The sequence below is a fragment of the Candoia aspera genome, chromosome 13, assembly GCF_035149785.1.
Source record: "Candoia aspera isolate rCanAsp1 chromosome 13, rCanAsp1.hap2, whole genome shotgun sequence".
NCBI classification, from domain to species: Eukaryota; Metazoa; Chordata; class Lepidosauria; order Squamata; family Boidae; genus Candoia; species Candoia aspera.
The window spans coordinates 4,576,101-4,596,774 of NC_086165.1; the positions used below are offsets into that span (position 1 = coordinate 4,576,101).

Genomic DNA, 20,674 nt, shown 5'->3' on the forward strand with positions numbered 1-20,674 from the left:
TGGATGGTCCTGGGCAGATTTCAAGTTTGCCAGATTAGTGCTATTACATAAATAAAATGTTGCTTGAAAAAGAAAGCAAAAGTTATAGCTTTGTATAGAGCACATAGTTGATATACTGAAGGTCTTTGGTTCAAGCCCCAGCATCTTCAAAAAGAACTGGGTAAAATCTATATAAAACTCTGGAGAGCTAATGCCAGTCAACACATAAACTGGCATTTATAAAATGAATGACCTAACTTTCTATAAGATACAAATGACATAGACCACACTGACAAAGAAACTAGTTATATGCTTAGACTGAAGAACCCAGAGATCAACAAGAGATAGATCATGCAGATCCGTGGGAGATTTGCAGTGATCTGTCGATCAGCAGGTTAGGGCACATTATATGCATGCTGCTGAGAGGATGATAAAGCTGAGTAACTGCGAAGTGGTTTTCCTCATGTAGGACTAAGTTAATGGTGCTCAAATCAAACACTTGGGCTCAGAATTAGTAAATGCTAAGGGTCTATCTGTCTTTTGGAATGTGTATCATTCTGGAAGGCTTTCCCCAAGTTATAGACTCTTCCACTCCTTAAAGATTGACCAAACCCAAGAATTTGCATGAAAGAGTACAAGCAGCTGCATATATTTGTTTTTCCATCTGACCATCTGGCAGAGAAATAATTTGTATGATACAAAAAATATGTTTAAATGTTTTAACTTAGAAAAAAGTACTGGATGAAAACAGAACTTCTTTCCCAAGAATTTGGTTTATAATAAAAATGAGAGAAGACTGTGGCTTAATAAACACACAGGGGGAAGAAGGCTGACAAAGGCATCACAGAAGCTTCCTCAGCCGGACTTTTCCCCTCTACTTCCCAGAAGGCCGTTATTACCAAATGCCTTCTGGGAAGGATCTTAGAAATATTTTTGATTACAGATATTCTATTTTTATTTACAATTTATATTACTAGTAAGTTGTTTTTGGAGGATTCTTATCCTAACAGATGGAATATAAATAATTACAATAAATGATAATACAGCACAGAGAATATGTTTCCTTACAAGTACTATAGAAAAGATGTTTGTGATTGTTGCTTCTGTGTTGCTCCAAAATCTGGTGAGTTATGAAATCAAAACAGTTTTGTATCCCAGTGGTGGCCAAATTTCAGGGAAGAGTTTCACATGTGTAGTCTATGAGATGGATGCTGCTGCATCACAGCATCTTGCCTCATACTGTGACTGTTTGCCTTTTATCTCATGAACTATGACGAATAAAACATGTATCCGCAAGCATAGAAAAAGTAGTGGAGTCTTTCTTTTCTTACCCGAAGGAGCCATGGGTGGCATTTTGCTGCAAACGGATGGTGCACAGGACAAGTAATATAGATCTTGGTCTGGAAAGTATAAAGCAGTGCAGAACCAGAGAAAAAGTTTCCTTATGTGTGTGTGTGTGTGTGTGTGTGCATTTAAATTACACACTAATAACCAACATGCCTTACAAATCATCCTTCTATAACCTCCAAATGCATATGCTTTAATTATACAATTTCAGCTCTGATTCCAGCAATAATAAAGCATAAATTTCTTCTTCACCCTACAAAAACAACATTTTTTTCTTGGTTGCTCAGTAAGTCACAGCATGGAGTGAAAAGAAAATAATGTCCAAATAGCTTACAATCATAAACATACCAACTGGGAAGTTAAGCCCTGATTAGAATTATAAATTGTTAAGTCAGTTCATTTCTCCTGTTCTTATTATTTCTTATTTACTGTAGAGGAAATCACTTTATGGGAAGTGCTATATACATCTTTTAATAAATCATTAATAAATATATTGTAAGCCACTTGGATGAAGTGAATTTCTATTATGTTCAACAAACAGCTTACAACTAAAACAGAGCACAAATGCAAATACAAAACTACATAATAAAACTCCGGAGAGAATATTTCACAACTTGATAAATGGCAAATGGCATGCACAGAGCCACAAAATTTAAGAATAATACAGGGAACACAGGGAAAATCTGCCATCAAAGACCTATCTAAAGTTTTCAGAAGTAAAGATGTCAGTTTAAAAACAAAGGTGCGTCTGATTCATGCCATGGTCTTCTCAATTGTCACATAGGCCTGTGAAAGTTGGACATTAAAAAAGGAAGACAGAAGAACTGATGCATTTGAATTGTTGTGTTGGCAAAGATTATTGAAAATACCATGGACTGCCCGAAGAACAAACAAATCAGTTTTAGAAGAAGTACAACCAGAATGTTCCCTGGAGGCGAAGATGACTAGGCTGAGACTCTCATACTTTGGGCACATCGTCAGGAAAGACGGATTGCTTGAAAAGGGCATCATGTTTGGTAAAGTCAAGGGCCAGTGGGAAAGAGGAAGGCCTTCAAGGCGATGGATTGATACAGTCACAGCAACAGTGGATGCAAACACTGGAACAGTCAGGCACATGGCGCAAGAGCGAACAGCATTTCGTCCTGTTATACGTAGGGTCGCCATGAGTCGTAAACGACTCAGCAACTAACAACAACAACAACAACAACAGGTAATATTTGGACGCTGATTGACTAACAGACAATACAGGTAATATCTCACTCCCTAACTGGATTTCTCTAGAGAATAAAACAAATCAGCCAATTTCCACAGTGCCCCTTCCAAAACAGGTAAGTTGTGGAATCTTCCAAGAGCAACTTTGAGTAAAGACCTACCCCTGCATCTTCGATAAAGGGGCTTATATTTACAAAGCAGAGTGCCCCGTCAATCATTAATAAAGTATAAAGATGAGATGCCATATGATCGGATTATTTATTTGAAAGGTATTTGAAAGACATCTTTCTACCTTACAGCAACTTGGAATGCATGCAAAGGGCATACCAACATAACTAGGCCAAAGCGCAACACAAATACCCAAACAATTTAAAACACCAAGTGGTATGGGCTGAGGGCAACTCCAGGAAAGCCCTACCCACAATTAAGGTAGCAACAGGTTCATTCTATACATTCATTAAATATAAACACTGTGATTTAAACATGGGGAAACAAATGGAGCTGATGGAAGTTTACCGTTCTTATTGTTCCTTGTCATTTTTAATGCCTTGTTTTAATGTCTCATATAATTTCTAAACTGCCCAGAATCACTGGGAGTCGGGCAGCATAGACATTTAATACATAACAATAACAACAACAATTCCGTCAAGGCAGGACCCCCCCCCCCCAAGCTTTCTTGCTAGGGCAGGGCTGGCCAAACTGCAACTTCAGGATAGCATGCAACCCAGCCTCCTTCCTGTGGCCTTCAGAGGCCTTTCTTATTTATCATCTTGACACCTTGAGAGGGGAAAGACCTGGCAACTCTATCAATCGGCCTATCTGTATGAAAAAAAATAGTAATAATAAAGAAATCCCTCCCCAAAACTCTTCCCAAACCAGGCCAGCCCCCTCACTCTGGGGCCCTCAGTCTCTTTGAGAAGTCAAGCAGAGACCTTGCTAAGTTCAAATCTTACTTATCTATCGAATGTATATAGATCCCCATCCCTATCTTATTTATATAGCCCCATCTCTATCTATCAAATGTATATAGCCCCTTCATCTCTATCAATCAAATTTATATAGCCCCCATCTCTATCGAATTTATATAGCTCCCCCACCCCACGAATGTGACTCTTTCAGCCTCATACCTCTCCTGGGCTTGTTCTAAAGATAAAGCAACACAGAAAGGAGGAAGAAAGGCACGAATGAAATAGGAGTAAAGGAAAAATACGGGGGGGCATTCCTAAGAGACGCGAGCTGCATTTTATACTGCTGGTTCTACAAAGGCAGAGCTTCTCTTGCCCAGGGAGGCATCCCTCCTCGGATAACGCCCCCCCGGGAAGCGGCACCGAGGCCCATCGCCCTCTGCAAGGGCCCTGGATGGAGAAGGGGCGACAGGCCGCTCATTCATGGGGGGGGGGGGCACAAGAAGAAAAATGGCGGCGGAGAGCGCAGCAACTGGGCCCTCGGAGGGGGTCGGACGGGCAGCCCCGCCCCCGGGGGACACTCTGCTCAGGAGGCGGGGAACGCGGGGGGCCAGCCGCCCCTCCGCCAGGCGCTGAGGGAAGGGCCCGCTGGGGCTCCCCCCAGACCACCGATCAGCCCCTCTTCCCCCCTCCTCTGGGGGGGCGATACACTTCCTGCTCCCCCCCCGAAACTGACCTGTCGTAGAAGGGCGGGGAGGGGGGTCCCCCTAGAGGTTCATGCCCCTTCACCCCCACTCGGAGACCTTCATCCTCTCTCTCCCTCTTCCTCTCTCTGCCCCCCTCAGCCACCCGGCCCTCTCACAGCCCCGTCCCCCTGGTATCCCTCCGCCGCCCTTCCCCTGTTTATTCTTCGGGGAAAAGACCCAGCGCGCTCTTCGGCCCCGGCCTCTCCCAGCAGGGGTTCCGAGATCGTTACTGTTTCAAACCCGCCCCCCCCACCGCAAAAAAGGGGGAAATCGAAAGTCACAAGAACGGCGGCGGAATTATTTTTCGGGACGAGGCGGAAGGATCCCGCGCGCGCGATGCCGCAAACAGCCGCGGCGCCTGCTGGGGCTCGTAGTCCTGCGGTTGGGGCTTTGCGCCCCAACGCTCGCCGGGGCTTCTCCCCGTCCCTCCGCGGTCTTCCTCCCCGCTTACCCGACTCCAGAGGAGGCAGGAGCTCATTGGGTGGGAGGGGAGGCCACGCCCTCGGCCCGCCTCGCCAGAGACTGGGAACGCGTGCGCCGCCAGCCCTCGCGCCCCCCCGGCGCTCTCCGCCAGCCCCGCCCACCCCCTCCGGGCGCGAGCCGAGGCGGTTGGCGGCGCGCGCAGCCGGCGCGAGGGGGCGGGGCGCGCCCGAGCGCGGCGTCCTTGGCAGGCCGCCGGTTCTCCGCCCGCGAGCGAGGGAGCAGCCAGTCAGCCAGCGGCCGCGCGGGAGCCGAGTCCCTCCGGCGGGGAAGGAGCGGGGCGCTCGCGGCGGCGGAGCGGCCGGCGCCCGCGGGGAGCCGCACTCCCGGACTCCCCGCAGCCCAGCAGGTCAGGGCGGGGGCCTTCCCTCCCACTTTCCGGAAAGTTTTACCTCAGGCGGGACGGACAGATAGGCCCGGGCGGCGGGGAAGCCGCTTTGTTTAGGTCTGGGACTGCCGGGGAGGGGTCGGACGGGGCGGCGAGCGGCGAAGGACGGACGGGGGCCCCCCTCGCGCCCCCGCTCGGAGCCTCCCTCTCCCCGCCGGGGGCGCCCCCGAGGGCGGCTTGGGAAAGGGGGCAGCGGGCGCCGCTTCCCGGCGGAGGGGAGGGGGAGATCGGCCGGGGGCGGGGAAGGAAAAGAGGCGCCCCCCCCGAATGCCTTCGGGCACCTTGGGCAGCTCTCCTCCCCCTCCCCGCAGACCTCCCCCCGGCGGGGAGCTGAACTTCGCCCCGTCCCGTTGGCTCGGAGGGACAGTTTGGGACTGGACGGGGGGGGGGGGGGAGGCGAAACGCGGCTGGTTCTTTCTCTCTAAAGATAAAATAAGACGGGGGGGTCGTTAGGTTGCGAGAAGCGTGCCCCCCGCCACGGCCCTTCCTGCAGGAGCGAGCTTCTTAGGGCTGCCCTTGCCTCCACCAGGCAGACCCCCCCCAGATGGGAAACGTCCCGACTGGGCTTTCTGAGGGTCTCCCACCCGGGGCAAAAAGGTGTCGCGGCTCTGGGCGCCGGGGGGGGGGGGCGGGTGATGGACGGGGAGAAAGGCGTTTTGCATCCCGTTTCATTCTGGAATTTAATTCCCCCTTTAAAAAAAAGGCTGCAGAACTTTGTTGTTTTTTTTTAAGTTACTCCATGAAGGTCTGCCGCACAATCTTACAGTATGTCTGTATTTATTCCTCATAAGTAAGCTCGTTGGGTGGAATGGGTTTCACCCTCCTGGTATTAAGGTCTGGGGCTGCCCTCTTAACTGTTTCTTAATTTTTTGTTGTTGTTTTGTTTTGTTTTTAATCTGCTGCTTTGAACAGCAAAGGTTCTCCGGAGGATTCCTGGGTCTCGCAGGGATGAAACTATGATGGTCCTGGGGACTGAAGGGGAGCCAAGGCTGCTTTAGAGCAGCAAGGAGATTTTGCTATTTGCATGCAGTATTGTGCTTGGAAGTTGGGGAAAGAAAGCCAGGTAGAGGGTAGAATTTGGGGGAAGCATCAGCTTTCTCTTGGACTCATCTCTATAAGAATGGAACTTTCTTGTCTTCAGGTAAAGTAGTGATGGGCCTATCATTCAAAGAGTAAAGTAAAAAAAAGATTTTATGTCCCTGTCTAATTTAATTAGTGCCAATGTGTAGCTACCAAGGAGATTCTTTTTCTTCCTGTCTTTGAGGAAAGTGGGAAAGAAATAAGTTGCAAAACACCACTTCTTTTGATGGGAGGAAAAAGCTTGGCCATTTTTTCTTCTTAATAGTTTAAACTTTGTCTCAGTCTTACCACCAGAAAAAGCAATATACATCAAATACGTATATCATATATATATGGAGGAACACTTATTTCTGTATATATCTGGTATACGTATTTGATGTACTGTATATTGTGTTTTTTGGCTGTAAGACCATAATAAGATTAAACTAAATTTTAATAATAGTTTTTTAAAAGAAGAAAAGGGGTGCATCCCTTGAAAGGTACGAAATGACTCCTTGGTCCCCTTCTTTTGCCCCTGCTTGGGGTTCAGTGCTGGCCTTTCTCTGCTGCCTGTACTTTCAGTCTGGCTAGTGCCGCAAATGAAGAGACAAGCAGTGTTGTTGACCTGGTCAGGACTCCCAACATAACAGTCATAGCAGATTACAGATTTTTTTTTCTACCCTGAGATCTTTTACTAATTTTTCCTGACTTACGATATTCCGCCTGAATCTTTTTTTTCCCCTTCTTTCTCTTTGCTAAAGAAGGGACATAGCTCATAGTTTGGTTTCTAGACCCTTTAGTTGCATTCCTCCATTTCCATAACACAAATGCCATTTAACTGATAGAAATGCAAGAATTTTGGTTATATATCAGTTATGCCAAGGTTTTATATCTTCTTTCCTCATATGTTTTCTTCTTAGATAACTAAGATAACAGAAGAAAACTTGTTAAGTTACCCCTGAGCATTTGTGCCAGATCTTTTGAGTATTTATATTATTGGTTAACACAGGGCATCATCACTGTTCTTCTTGTAAGGGGTTTTGAGCAAAAAAATTTTCATTAGTTCATTTCCCTGACATATAGATTGCAGTTGTTTGATCTTTCCTTTATAGAGGTCAGCTATTGGAAGTAGAATGGAAAATATTTGGCACTAGTGCTGTTATACACTTACAAATCCTGCTGTAGTTCAGTGACTTTTTTTGTGTGTGTGTGTGCTTTCAGGTCAGGGCTGATTCCTTGCAACTGCCTAGACTAGTCCCTGCAGGTTTCTTAGAAGGATTTTGGAAGTGGTTTGCCGTTGCCTCCTTCCTATGAGAAGGGCTGGCCCAAGGTCACCCAGCTGGCTTTGTACCTAAGTCAGGACTAGAACTCACGGTCTCCTGGTTTTTAGGCCATGCTTTAACCACTGCACCAGCTCTCTGTGAATATGGTCCTGGAATCTCTGGTGGAGATCTTATTCAGCTACGTACTTAGTACATAACAAACAACTATTTGTCTCTGCCTCCCTTTTAATAAGGAGATAACATTGACCTGATGTAAGGATTTATTAGGAGACATTTTTGCTAATGTTCAAAGTATGTAAATATTATGTTCAGTGTTATGTAAATATTAAATACTTAGTTTTATAGACAATTATAACTCTATAATTCTTAGAGATATAAAAGAGTTTAATATGTGAGATTAGGGGCAAAGCTTAAGAGTTTTTCTTCTTCAGAGACATTCTTTAAGAGCTCCCTCCTTCCCCTAGCAGTTTCCATTGTGCTTTCTAGGTTCAAATCGGAATGCTTTCTATATTATAATATTATTGAGTATATGTACATAGCAATTGTACTTTGTTCTTTAAGGCTTTCTTAACTACATATATAAAGCAGACTAGTTGTCTCATGTTAAAAATGTACTTTTCCTGCTTGTTGTTTTGAATTATTTGATAGTGAAATGCATTACATTATAAGAACATAAGTAAGAAGTCATAATTGATGAATAATGAGAACTAGGGAAACAAGTAAATACTGTTTTATGCAGGCCTTTATATCTGTATAACTCATTTTCATAATTTTGGCCATATGAATTTTCAGAAAGTAATAGATCTTTCTATTGGCTTAAGGACGTGAATGTTTTCCAAAACAAGCACAATTTAAATGCTCCACAAAGCTAGAGCAATTGTATTGAGCTAATTTTAGTTTGAAAATATGGCACCCTTGTCTTAATGTATATGACAAATTACATTATGATTGAAAGGCTGGATATTGTTCAATATTACATTTTGCACCAATTGGCTGTTTTTCTTGAAGAGACTATTTAAAGGACTTTGCAAACACAAAGCTGCTAATGACTTACACAGACCAAAAATATTCTTGGCAAAAGTTTGTTCTTCTTTTTATTTCACAAATATGTTAGAAAAGAATTACCCATCAAGTTGTACTTTCTGTAAGTTATTTTCCATTCGTTTTATGATGAGTTTACCTTATTGTAGAATAATCCAAATATGCTGTTTTCTCAAATTACTTATTAACTACTGTAATAATTTTATTTCTAGGATGAAATCAGAATGCTTTCAGGTAACTTACTGCTGACTTAGAATGCCATTTGTCTGCAATATTAGAAGGAAACTTTTAAATTAAATGTATTTTGTGGATTTTGTTTTTAAGATTTCCTCATATTAATTATTTTTATATATTGAGTACAGAACTGCCAGTTTCTTGAGGTGTTCTGTATTGCAACTTTTAAGAAAGTTAACTTGGTATAAGTTTAATTTAGCTTTGTTAGCTTTATTTCAAAGTTCATATGTAGAAGACTGAACTGTACAACTTTATTTAAGTACCTAGTATAACATTAAAGGTTCTGTGTGGAAACTTTAATAAGATAAAATATAGCCTGAGTACTATTTTGAAAGTTGAGTAGTTCAGCACAAAGTTTTCTCCGAATAACTATTTATTTCATGTTACTATTTAAAAATTCCATTCTGTATTCAAGAAAATACTTTGTAAGCATCTGTGCTGCGTCTTGGAAGAAGATTCATACTTCCATTTTTGTAAAATAATTGATTTTGTATGTAATTTACAGACCTCCATGTCATGAAAATTTGAGGGTCCTATTAACCTAGTAGATTGCTACTTGGATCCAAAACATAGAGTGAAATTGATTTTTAGAAGTGGGTGTCTAATGATGGTCTCTGCAACAGTCATGAAACCCATAAAGGAATGGACCACTTGAATTTAACCACATTCATCTGTTTCAAATATCACTTTCCATCTCTACCTTGATGTTCTTCTATGGTTGAAATTCAGGTTGTAAATTCCTCAAAACAAGACTTTTGCTTACTTATTCTGTAAAGTGTTATATTAATAATTAAATTATACAATTATTGTATCATTTCAGCAAATATACAGAAAATAAAAATTAGAGCATAAGAGGATATATACAAAAATGCTTAATTTTAATAGAATTTTTTTAACATACAGAAGCTCTCTAATACTACTATTGTTTATATTTTTAAAATACATTTTAATCTAGTTGAACCTTCGAGGGACTTTTATCATGTTGTGCAGTTTTAAAGTTTTAAAATTGTGTGGCTATCTATCCACGACCTGTTTGAGACCTTTTAATTTATATACTGGGCTTAATTTGAGTTTGTTCCCATTTCCTTGAAAAGCAGGGGAGAGGATAGCTCTTCCAAGTAAAATTGTTCAGCATCTTCTAGATAGAAATTAAAATGTCAGGTGGCTTACTCTTCTAATTTATAGGAAAGTATTCATTGATTCTCAGTCTGAAAGGTTCAGGATTTTCATCATAGCATTCACTACATGGAAGTTGTCTACTGAATACTGAAAAGTTCACCAGCTTGCATTGGCTGAAGAATAGCTGTTGGTGAATTATTTTTCTTCAGTTTTACCTTTCCTACAGCTGTTTCCCCTTGCATACTTTTCCCTTTGAACCTATGAAGCATGCTTAACTCTGGGAATAATTTGGCCAGTTAAGCTTATTAAAACAATTTATATCCATTTTATTTCAATGGTACACATGCTTAAGTTTCTTTCATTGAAATTAGTGTGTCTTAAGCAGATAACTCACTGTACTATACCATTGAATTTATACTTTCATAAAGACTTATCTTTTGTTTTTTGTTGTTTTTTTTTGCAAAATTGGGACAGAGGTAGAGAATATGCTAAAGTATGTTAAAAGCAGATTGTGCTACATTTTACTTAAAGCACTGTACCACCGAATGAGAGGAAAAATTATTGCTTCTCTTCATAATCATGGTTGGAAATGATGGCACAATAGAGCATCCTTCTTGCAAAGTCTCTTTAGCATAAAATACTAATAAAATCTCTTTGAAACTGTCAAGACAAGTTATTTGAAACAAAACGTTAAATAATTATTTTTCCATAGATGTGTATATATTTATAAATAATGTACAAAATTTAAGGTACTATGTTGCCCAGCCTTCTATGCCTGTATCTGCATAGGATGTCTTCTAAGCTTTGTGTCTATCTGCTTAAAGAAGTAAATAGGATACACTACAACATGAAATGTTTTTCTGTAGCTTTTAAAGCATCCATTCTTACCATTAGACACTGTTAGTAACAGTTGCCATGCAAATGTTCTGTTGGAGGGTTGCGGATTTAAGGTGAAAATTCTGAATGATTAGATGCAGTCTTCATCCTTAAGGGATGTGTGGTAAGTTAATGCCACATCCTTTGTCATTGAAGCTATGTTTGTGTGATGTGAGGAAAAATTCAATAATTTCTTATCTCTCTACAGCTTTAAAAAAGGACATGAAAGCTAGGATTGATATTTGCATGGCATTCAGTGTATTGTATTGCAGTTCATGATGTAATGCTGAAGCTGTGGGATGTTTATTTGTAAACATTGTTTCTTGCATTGTGGTAGGATTGCATTTTTCTTTATGTTTTGTAAGGCAGACTAAATTGTTGGCTTTGTCATTGTGGAATAGATATAATATATTGATGTGTTCCTGATGATAAGCAGCATAAGATCTTTGGTCACAATATCTTCAATATTTGCTCATTATGTATTAAAAGGATATGTCTATTATACTAAATAATTTTAATATAACTTCCCTGTCTCAGATGTATTAGCCAGCATGGAAATGCACAACTATTGATATACTAAGATGCTAAAATTCTAATAAGGGAAGAATGTATGGGAGCTGAGAGGAAGCAAAATATGTTAATTTATTTCAGTGCTGTTTTTCCTTCCATTAGATTTCTACTCTAGACAGCTTTTCAGTTATCCAATCATTTCATCATGCAAACTGACATATAAACAGACCCTGTTGGCTTTTTATAAGTCCTTAAAGGCCTGGGCCTGGGCCCCAAGTGTGTGCAGGGACCCATTTTGTGGTTAATTTAGTCATTATGATGGGTGCTTTATTCTTGGCTGCAATGTATTTTAATGTTTGTATTATTTTGATTGTTTTTATTTTTAACATTTAGTTCACCACCCAGAGTCATTTGGTGAGATGGGCGGCCATACAAAATAAATAAATAAGTAAATAGTTTTGCATCATACGTACTAGACAGTTCAGCCAAAGTTGATAGAGTCATAGGGAAAATGTATAATAAATGTCATAAAGTAATATTCTTTCAATAAGGAATACTTAGATGGAGAATATTATAATTCACCCCGAAGTGTCACTGATAGTTGCTTATTACCATGTTCTTTTTCATTTCAGTGAATTGCTAGCAAAAATTAATTGGGAAAAACCCATTAAAAGATTAAAAAATTAGAGCTAGTGCTACCAAACAGGCAGCCTCTTACAGTTCACAAAATCACAGTGCTGCTACATTTTGGAGCATTCCAGTTTCAAAATAAGCTAGGTAATTAATACAATGATAGTTAGGTACCATTGAATTAGGCCTGACTAATGGTGACTAAATGTACAAAGGCTTTATATCTTAACTTGTTCTCAATGACAGTCTGTAGCTCTTCTAGGGATATTCCAGTGATGTCCTTGCTGCTGTTCATCAGTCCTATCCATTGTCCTCCCCTCCTATTCCCCTCAGCCAAACTAAGTATAGTCGTTTTTTCTAGACCAGTGCCACTCACATGCCCAAAGTATGTGAATGTTTTCTCGGTAGTCTTGTTCTGAAGACAGCAGTCAGTCTTTATTTCTTCCTGGACTGGTAGGTAGTATCTTCTGGCAGTCCATGGTACTAATCTATAATTCAGAAGTATCCATTTTTCTGTCACTCTTTCTCACAGTCCAGCTTTCACAGCCATACATTACTGCCCAAGAAAACAAAATTATCTTCTATCTTCACTTAGTTTTTAAAAGGATTTCAGTACTGCAGGTAAAGATTTTAAGAGTTATTTCAAACCCATTTATGGTTCCTTGTTTCTGGCTCATAATAACTAATATTTTCTTTTCGTAAAATATTTTTCCTCATTTTTCTGAACAGGTTTTAAATTCTAATCCTTATTTCTAAATTTGTGTCATTGCATTCGGAACCAGCTATAGCTTCTGAATGGTCTTCAGTGACAACCCCACGAACCGTGCACTGCAGTAGTCCAATCAAGAGTTGACTAAGGCATGAATAACCGTAAGGGTCTCCTAATCCAGGAAAGGATGCAGTCCATCCAAGGCTGTCCTTTATAATATCTGTTAACTGTCCCCATCATTCCAAATCTGGGTGGCATATAACAAAGCAGCAAATAGCCGTGCAGCTAGACAAATAATTACCATGCAGCAAAAATGACTTGATGATACATAATCAATAAAAAGATTGTTGCCATATCCATATAGTTTTGCTATCTGCTGGATTTGTCCTAATAACTTGGCTGTAAAATATGTACCCAGTTGTAAGGAATGCCTAAGACTAAATAAAAGACTCAGACTCTAAATCAAGTTTAAGCTCTGGCTTTTATTTAGAATAGAATGCACACCAGTAAAAAGCTGAGAGTGAGGGAAGCACGCCAAAAGTTGAATTAAATAGTCTCGCGCCAAACAGCGCTCCACCCCCACACTCCCCGGGTGTGCCCCACGAGTTCCACGGAGTGACAGGCCATCAATACTTGATAGGTGAGAGGTCGTCCAGCCCCATTCGCCCCGGGCATTGCCTCGTTCATCTTCCTGCGAAGTAATGGTCCATTACCGGGCGATTAGACTTCGATATTCCTCGAAAGCCCGGACGCGCCCTTCTGAACCTCGCCCTGATCATTTCTTTGACAATGGTGTCAATGGTCGATTACCGGGCGATGAGACCTTGTAGATCTCCCAAACCCATTACCTTCTTTGTCCGGTTTATCGCCCGCACCTCTCCAGTCATTGACACATCTCCACGCTTTGTCATGCGAGCCGTTACGATGTCGCCAACATCGCAACGGCGATCATGACATACCGCCCCCCTGAAGAAAATCAAGCCAAGGGCTTGGAGGGATATGCAACATGGAAGTTGCGGGTTAGCTCGGGGGCCTGAATGTCGCGGGCAGCGACCCACTCAGGGTGGGGAAAGTGTTTCCAGCGCACTAAGTATTGGAGAGAGCCACGAAGCTTGCGGGAGTCGAGAACCTCCTTGACTTCGAAGTGCTGCTTTCCGTCGATCATGACGGGTGGAGGGGGGGAGTGCGTGGATGCCACCGGGAGGGGTCACTGGCCGGCTTGAGTAAGCTGCAGTGGAACACAGGGTGCAGCCACTTCAAATTATGAGGTAGATCCAAATGCACCATGACTGGGTTCACAATTTGTGTGACCTGAAAGGGGCCAATAAATTTGGGGGCCAGTTTCCTGGAAGGCTGAGGTGACTTGATAAATTTAGTGGAGAGGTAAACCAGGTCCCCTACTCGAAAAAGCAGCTGTTGGCGCTTGTGCTTATCAGCCTGAAGTTTGTATGCGGTCTGTGCCTCCTTGAGAGCATCCTTAATGACGGGCCAGGAGTCTGCGAGTTTAGAACCCCAATCACAGGCCGCCACTACTGGAGACGGGCTGTGGGAGCTCGGGAATGGGAACGAAGTCCTGAGCCGACACCACCCCGAAAGGGGTTTGTCCCGTGCTTTGATGCACAGCGTTATTGTATGCAACCTCCACGAAAGGAAGCAAATCCACCCAGTCATCCTGGTGGTAGTTGATGTAGGAGCGGAGGAATTGTTCAAGGGTGGCATTGAGGATCTCAGTAGATCTGTCACTCTGGGGATGCCAGGAGGTTGACAATGCTTGCTTGGTGCCAATTAATTTCAAAAAAGCCCGCCAAAACCATGAGGTAAATTGTGTGCCCCTATCGGTCACCAAGTGAGAGGGGCAGCCGTGAAGGCGGTACACGTGCCCCAAAAAGAGCTTCGCCAGCTGTTGTGCCGACGGGATAGAGGCACGGGACAAAATGAGCTTGTTTGGAAAAGTAGTCTTTGACTACCCAAATGACTGTTTTCTTTTGACTGGGCGGTAAATCCACAATGAAATCCATAGAGATTTCATCCCAAGGGCGTGAAGGGTTAGCCATGGGCTGCAGCAGCCCCTGGGGTTTACCGGACGGTCACTTGGACATTGCGCAAACAGGGCAGGATGCCACATACGTTTTGACATCCTTCCTCAGCGAGGGCCACCAAAATTGGCGTCGGGTCAAGTGGAGGGATTTGAGGAACCCGAAATGACCAGCCTGTTTGCTGTCATGAGACCGGCTGAGGATAGTTGATCGTTGCGAGTCAGGGACGTATAAACAACCCTCCACCCAGGCAAGGTCTTGTTCCATGGAGACCTTGTCAGGGTTAGCAAGGAGCCAGGGATCAGATTTTAATGCGAGGGCAAAATCTGCACGCAACCCACCCGGTATCTGTGGTTGCCCGGGGCGAGCTGCGCCGGAGTCGTTCGCGGGGGGGGCTGTTCCCGAGCGCGGCTCCGGGTGACAGCGGCCAAACCCAATTGAGACTCAGAGAGCACAGTCCCCACGACGTCGGAGACAGGCTCCGTGTCCTGGGGCAGTCGGGAAAGTGCATCTGCCAAAAAATTCTTCTTCCCTGGAATAAACTTCAGCTGAAAGTTAAAACGGCTGAAAAATTGAGCCCAGCGAATCTGCTTAGGGCTGAGGCGCCTGGGCGTGCGAAGTGCCTCGAGGTTGCGGTGGTATGTCCAGACCTCAAAAGGGCAAGTTGCCCCTTCTAAAAGGTGACGCCAAGCCTCCAGTGCCGCTTTTACTGCAAATGCCTCTTTTTCCCAGACATGCCAGCGCCTTTCCGTCTCGGAAAATTTCCGGGAGAGATAGGCACAGGTCTTCAAGAGTCAGGCAGAATCCTTTTGTAATAGGATAGCCCCAATTGAAAAATCAGAGGCATCAGCCTGAACGACAAAAGGCCGTTCGGGGTCGGGATGGGATAAAATTGGCTCCGCTGTAAAGAGAGCTTTCAACCGGTCGAAAGCAGCCTGACAGGCAGGAGTCCAATTGAGCACGGCCCCTGGGTTTTTTACCTTGCGCGTCTCCCCGACGCCTTTGGTCCGCAACAAATCAGTCAAGGGCAGGGCAATTGCTGCGAACCCTTTTGCGAAGGATCTGTAGAAATTTGCGAATCCCAGGAAACTTTGGAGCTGGCGCCGGGTGCACGGGCGCTCCCAGCTCAAAACAGCCTGAACCTTAGCAGGATCCATTTCGATGCCCTTATCTGAAATCCTGTAGCCTAAGTAACCCAGGCGCAACTTGTGGAATTCGCACTTGGAAAGCTTAGCATAAAGTTTAGCGTGCCGGAGCTTGGTGAGAACCTGTCTTACCAATCTTTCGTGTTCTCTCTCAGTTTTGGAGTATATCAGGACATCGTCCAGATAAACCAGTACCCCTTTAAACAAATGGTCATGCAGAACCTCATTAATTAATTGCATGAAACCCCCCGGGGCCCCTGCAAGACCAAAAGGCAGTACCTTATACTGGAAGGAGCCCAAGGGACAGTTAAAAGCTGTTTTCCGTTCGTCCCCCTCCCTGATGCGAATGCGGTAATACGCCTCGCGGAGGTCAAGTTTGGAAAAAACCTTTCCAGTCGACAAGTGTGCCAACATGTCTTTCACGAGGGGGAGGGGGTACTTGTTTGACAAGGAAGCTGAATTTAACCCGCGATAGTCTGTACACAGTCTTAGGGTACCGTCCTTCTTTTCGCAGAACAGAATGGGCACTCCGACTGGCGAGTTTGCCGGTTCGATGAAGCCCTGAGTGAGGTTTTTATCAAGGAAGTCCTGCAATGCCGCCAATTCCTTTTGTGTCATTGGGTAAATCTTTGGCTTAGGCAATGGGACATGAGGGAGCAGTTCGATGGCACAGTCCGTCTTGCGATGGGGTAACTGGTCCGCCTCCTCCCCGAAGACATCCGTGAAGTCCGCGTATTGTTCCGGCAACCCCTCCATGGGGGAAGTGTGAACTTGAGGGTCGACAGTCTCCGCCCTCCCTACAGTCAAAGTGAGGGATTTCCCCTTGGAAGGTGCTTGGTAGAACCCATCCTCAAACGTTATCGTGCGGGTCCTCCAGTTAATGTAGGGATTGTGGCGAGTTAGCCAGGGGATTCCCAGAACCACTATAGGCTTGCCCACCGGGGTGACCACGAATTCTATGGTTTCCCTGTGCATGCCCATTTGTAGGGTAACATTCCCTGTACCCTGGGTGGCTGGCCCCCGCCGTGGAACCATCAAGTTGCTGGAAGATCAGCGGCTTCGGGAGAGGGAAACGGTAATTTAGCGCAGCGACTAGGTTGGAGTGGATCAGGCATCTGGAACACCCGGAGTCCACCCAAGCCCCGACTTCGATGGTCTTGGAGCAGTAGCTTAATTCAATTGTTATGGCCAGGATGGGACAGTCCGCACTCACCCTGGTGTTATTGCGCCCATTCTCCACCACCTGTCCAGCGGTGCTGTTTAGGACAGGTGGAAGGCGTTTTCCGCCGGCTGCTTCGGGGCGGCCAACCCGTCCTCCGCGAGGTAGACGTCCTCTTCTTCGTCCTGGGTCGCTAGTGCCGCTGTCAGCCGTCGGGAGGGGTTCGGCGGTTTCTGTGGAGCCTTCTGCGTCGGTCTAGGTGGGCGATCCGCCGTCCTAGCCTTGTGGCATTCCGCCGCACGATGACCAGCCTTACCGCACTTGATGCATTGCCCATGGGCGAAGCGATGTTGTCTTTCGGCGTCCCATGTCGGGCCCGACTGTGGCACTGGCCCTTTCCTGCTGGCAGGAAGCCTGTCTCTCTTAGCCGCCAGCATGAAGGTGCGCTGGGCGTGTTCAGCTTTCCGGGAGTCATGCAGTGAGTCTGGATCGTCTCTGTACAGCGCCCATTGCAACACCTCTTGATTGAGGCCATCCTTAAACAAGTCAATCAGGGTGGCCCCTGACCATTCAGGGACCTTCCCTGCCAAGACCTTAGGGCGTAATCCGCGACCGATTTCTGCCCCTGATTAAGTTCTTTCAGCGCACCTTTAGCCCTCTCCTTTGCCAAGGGGTCTTCAAAGTACCGCTTCAAGGCGGTCAGGAAGGTGTGGAAGGTAGCCAGGGCTGGGGCTCTGGACTCTGACATTTGTACGTACCAGTCCGCGGCTCTGCCCTTAAGTTTTGTGGTAATAGCCGAGATTTTAGCCCCTTCCAATGCAAAACAATGTCCGTATAGCTGGATGTAGTTCGTTGCGTTAGTTAAAAAGAATGACAGGTTCGTGGGGTCACCATCAAATTTTATTGGAAAGTCTTTAGCGGTCCCACCAACTGGAGAAACCCCAACCTGTGTGTGAGTAGGGGTGACCCCCACTGGAATAAAACCACGGGGCCCTGGGAGAAAGTCCCGTGCCTGGCCCCTTCCTCTCGGGGTCGACAATAGGGTGGGTGGGATGCTGAGACCCCTCCCTGCGCCCTGCGCGGCAGCACTCTTCGTGAGCTCACTCACCACAGTTGACAGGGATTGCAGCAGGTGTTCTAATGATTGCACCTTGGATTCCAGAGCCCTGATCCTGTCCGGTGTTACGGGATCATCCATCCTCGGTGCTGCTGGTTGTTGCCCGATCGGCAGTCCTGCGAATTCCCTCGGGCGTCTGGGGGTATTGGAGTCTCCAAGTGGTGTGGGATGTCCCCGGCCGGGGGTCCGCGACACCGTCCCACCTGAAGTGTTGTTGACTCACGCCTCCCTCTTCCATCGGGGCCCTCCACTCCGGGCTGGGGCTCCAGGCTCCAAACTGGGGTGCGGTGTGGGTAGGGAGGGGGGCTCGTGTCCCATCTCGGGAGCGCCGATTCCAGAAGCTGTCTGGTCGCCTCCCCCCCTTGCGTTGAGTCCTTCACATCTCCGCTCTGAAGCGCTGACTCCAAGATCGTCCCCGGTTCAGTCATCGCCAGCTGCTGCTCTCGCAAAAAAAAATTACTGGTAGAGACTGGTGAGGTTCGTTCTTGAAAGACTCTCAGCTTTATGTAAGGAATGCCTAAGACTAAATAAAAGACTCAGACTCTAAATAAAAGCTCTGGCTTTTATTTAGAATAGAATGCACACCAGTAAAAAGCTGAGAGTGAGGGAAGCACGCCAAAAGTTGAATTAAATAGTCTCGCGCCAAACAGCGCTCCACCCCCACACTCCCCGGGTGTGCCCCACGAGTTCCACGGAGTGACAGGCCATCAATACTTGATAGGTGAGAGGTCGTCCAGCCCCATTCGCCCCGGGCATTGCCTCGTTCATCTTCCTGCGAAGTAATGGTCCATTACCGGGCGATTAGACTTCGATATTCCTCGAAAGCCCGGACGCGCCCTTCTGAACCTCGCCCTGATCATTTCTTTGACAATGGTGTCAATGGTCGATTACCGGGCGATGAGACCTTGTAGATCTCCCAAACCCATTACCTTCTTTGTCCGGTTTATCGCCCGCACCTCTCCAGTCATTGACACACCTCCACGCTTTGTCATGCGAGCCGTTACGATGTCGCCAACATCGCAACAGCGATCATGACACCAGTTACATATGCATGTATTTTTTTAAAGTATTTTTTTATCTTCAAAGTTGCCTTTTTATAATGTTTGATAAGTGATAATACATTTTAAAAGTAAACTAGATTTAATGTATTTAGGAGCTTTGGCATTTGAGGCAACTTTTATTCTCTGTACTTGGCTGTTGTCCCAAAGGCTGCTTACTTCATGTTCCATTCTGCTGTAGCAGAAGAGTATAGATAAATTTAATCCCCTTTTATGTTCACAGTTATCTTCATTTCTAAGGATCTTGCAGAGAATCACTGGAAATTTCTTAAAACTTGAAGTGGCTGTACAGATGTACTTTTCTGTGTGCATAGATATTTAGAGAGATTTTATTTTGTACGTGAAGCATATGTACTGAAACTTCTGTTCCAAGTTTAATTCCCTGCTGTCTCTCTGTAATAAACTGGTGGTTGCTTATCTTGTAATCCATATCTTCTGTTCTATCTAATAGAGGTGGGCATCCCTGGTCATAATTTCTGAAAATTGATGACACAATTTTTAGTCATTTTGAAGCAGAGAACAGAAGAAATCCATAGTTTCAAAAGAAAAAAACTTCCCTAAATTTCTACCCAGAACACATACTTGCCAGTATGAATTATATGGCCCTGCTTGCTTTATGGTCCTCTACCCCCTAAATATATGTATGGCCATCAAAAGCTTGCCCACTCCAATCTGACACTTGCCATTAAAAATATCATTTTAGACAAAGTTTGAAATTTTGTTCTAAAATCAACTTAAAGATGATTTTAAGTTGATTTTAGAACAAATTTTAACCCTAACCACCCAGAGTCCCTCCGGTGGGAGGAGATGGGCGGTGTCAAATTTGATAAATAAATTCTGTACTTAATATATTATTTAACATTGTAGCTGACAATTAACAGACAATATTATAATACATCTGTTTCTTGTTTTGTCTCTGCAGGGGAGGAAAAGTCCTTGGTAATTTATTTTTTTAAAAAAGGCAACTGCTACAAAGGATTCATGATGATCCCTTAAATTCAGAGGCTAGCTGAAAACCAGTGCTAATAAGCTCACAGCTTTTGTGCTACATATACAGGTATAGTTCGGAATATTGTATATTTCTTTGTCTAGAATGTCACTGTTCTACTCTGTAATTTTAGTCATTGGCTCACAAATAAAATAGGGAAACAATTCCATAAAATAATCACTGGATTTCCAGATATCTCATTTAGAAGTATATTTATAATCTACTGGAACCTTTTAGAGTAGACTTACTTCTAGAAGAGAGTTCCATCATGTATGTAAATGCCAAAAGGTTGTTTTGTTGGAGAGCCAGTCTTTACAGAATCCTCCAGTTCCAGAGAAATGGATTAGGATTGGAGCTTCGTTGAGAATTAGAATGCAGTAGATTCAGACCTACCTGCTTCATGCCAGAGAAATGAAAGTCTAATTCAAATTACTGCATTCCTTCTCTGGGTTGTCCAACACAAAACCATAATTAATAGAGAAGAGGAGCTATAAAGATAGAAAATCCATTAAAATGTAGGGGGCACAAATCCTGGTGCTTCCTCCAGGACTAGTGTGTCTATGATTATTATGAGGTTGACACCCTTTGGTGTTTAGTGTTATTTTACACCATAAACTGGGGATGCAAATATTGAGTTAAACTATGCTACAATT

At 44.4% G+C, this 20,674-nt stretch overlaps 2 protein-coding genes across 4 annotated transcripts in view; one reads left to right on the forward strand and one right to left on the reverse strand.

The window, feature by feature from the left end:
• HMG20A (high mobility group 20A) overlaps positions 1-4,201 on the reverse strand; it is a 36,285-nt gene extending 32,084 nt beyond the window's left edge. For both annotated transcript variants that reach the window (XM_063314270.1, XM_063314268.1), the window contains exon 1: positions 4,180-4,201. The gene's annotated coding sequence lies outside the window, so the exon portion shown is untranslated. The remainder of the gene's footprint in view (positions 1-4,179) is intronic.
• A 697-nt stretch (positions 4,202-4,898) lies between these two features.
• Positions 4,899-20,674, forward strand: part of PEAK1 (pseudopodium enriched atypical kinase 1) — a 46,546-nt gene continuing 30,770 nt past the window's right edge. For both annotated transcript variants that reach the window (XM_063313856.1, XM_063313857.1), the window contains exons 1-2: positions 4,899-5,018; positions 19,956-20,090. The gene's annotated coding sequence lies outside the window, so the exon portion shown is untranslated. The remainder of the gene's footprint in view (positions 5,019-19,955; positions 20,091-20,674) is intronic.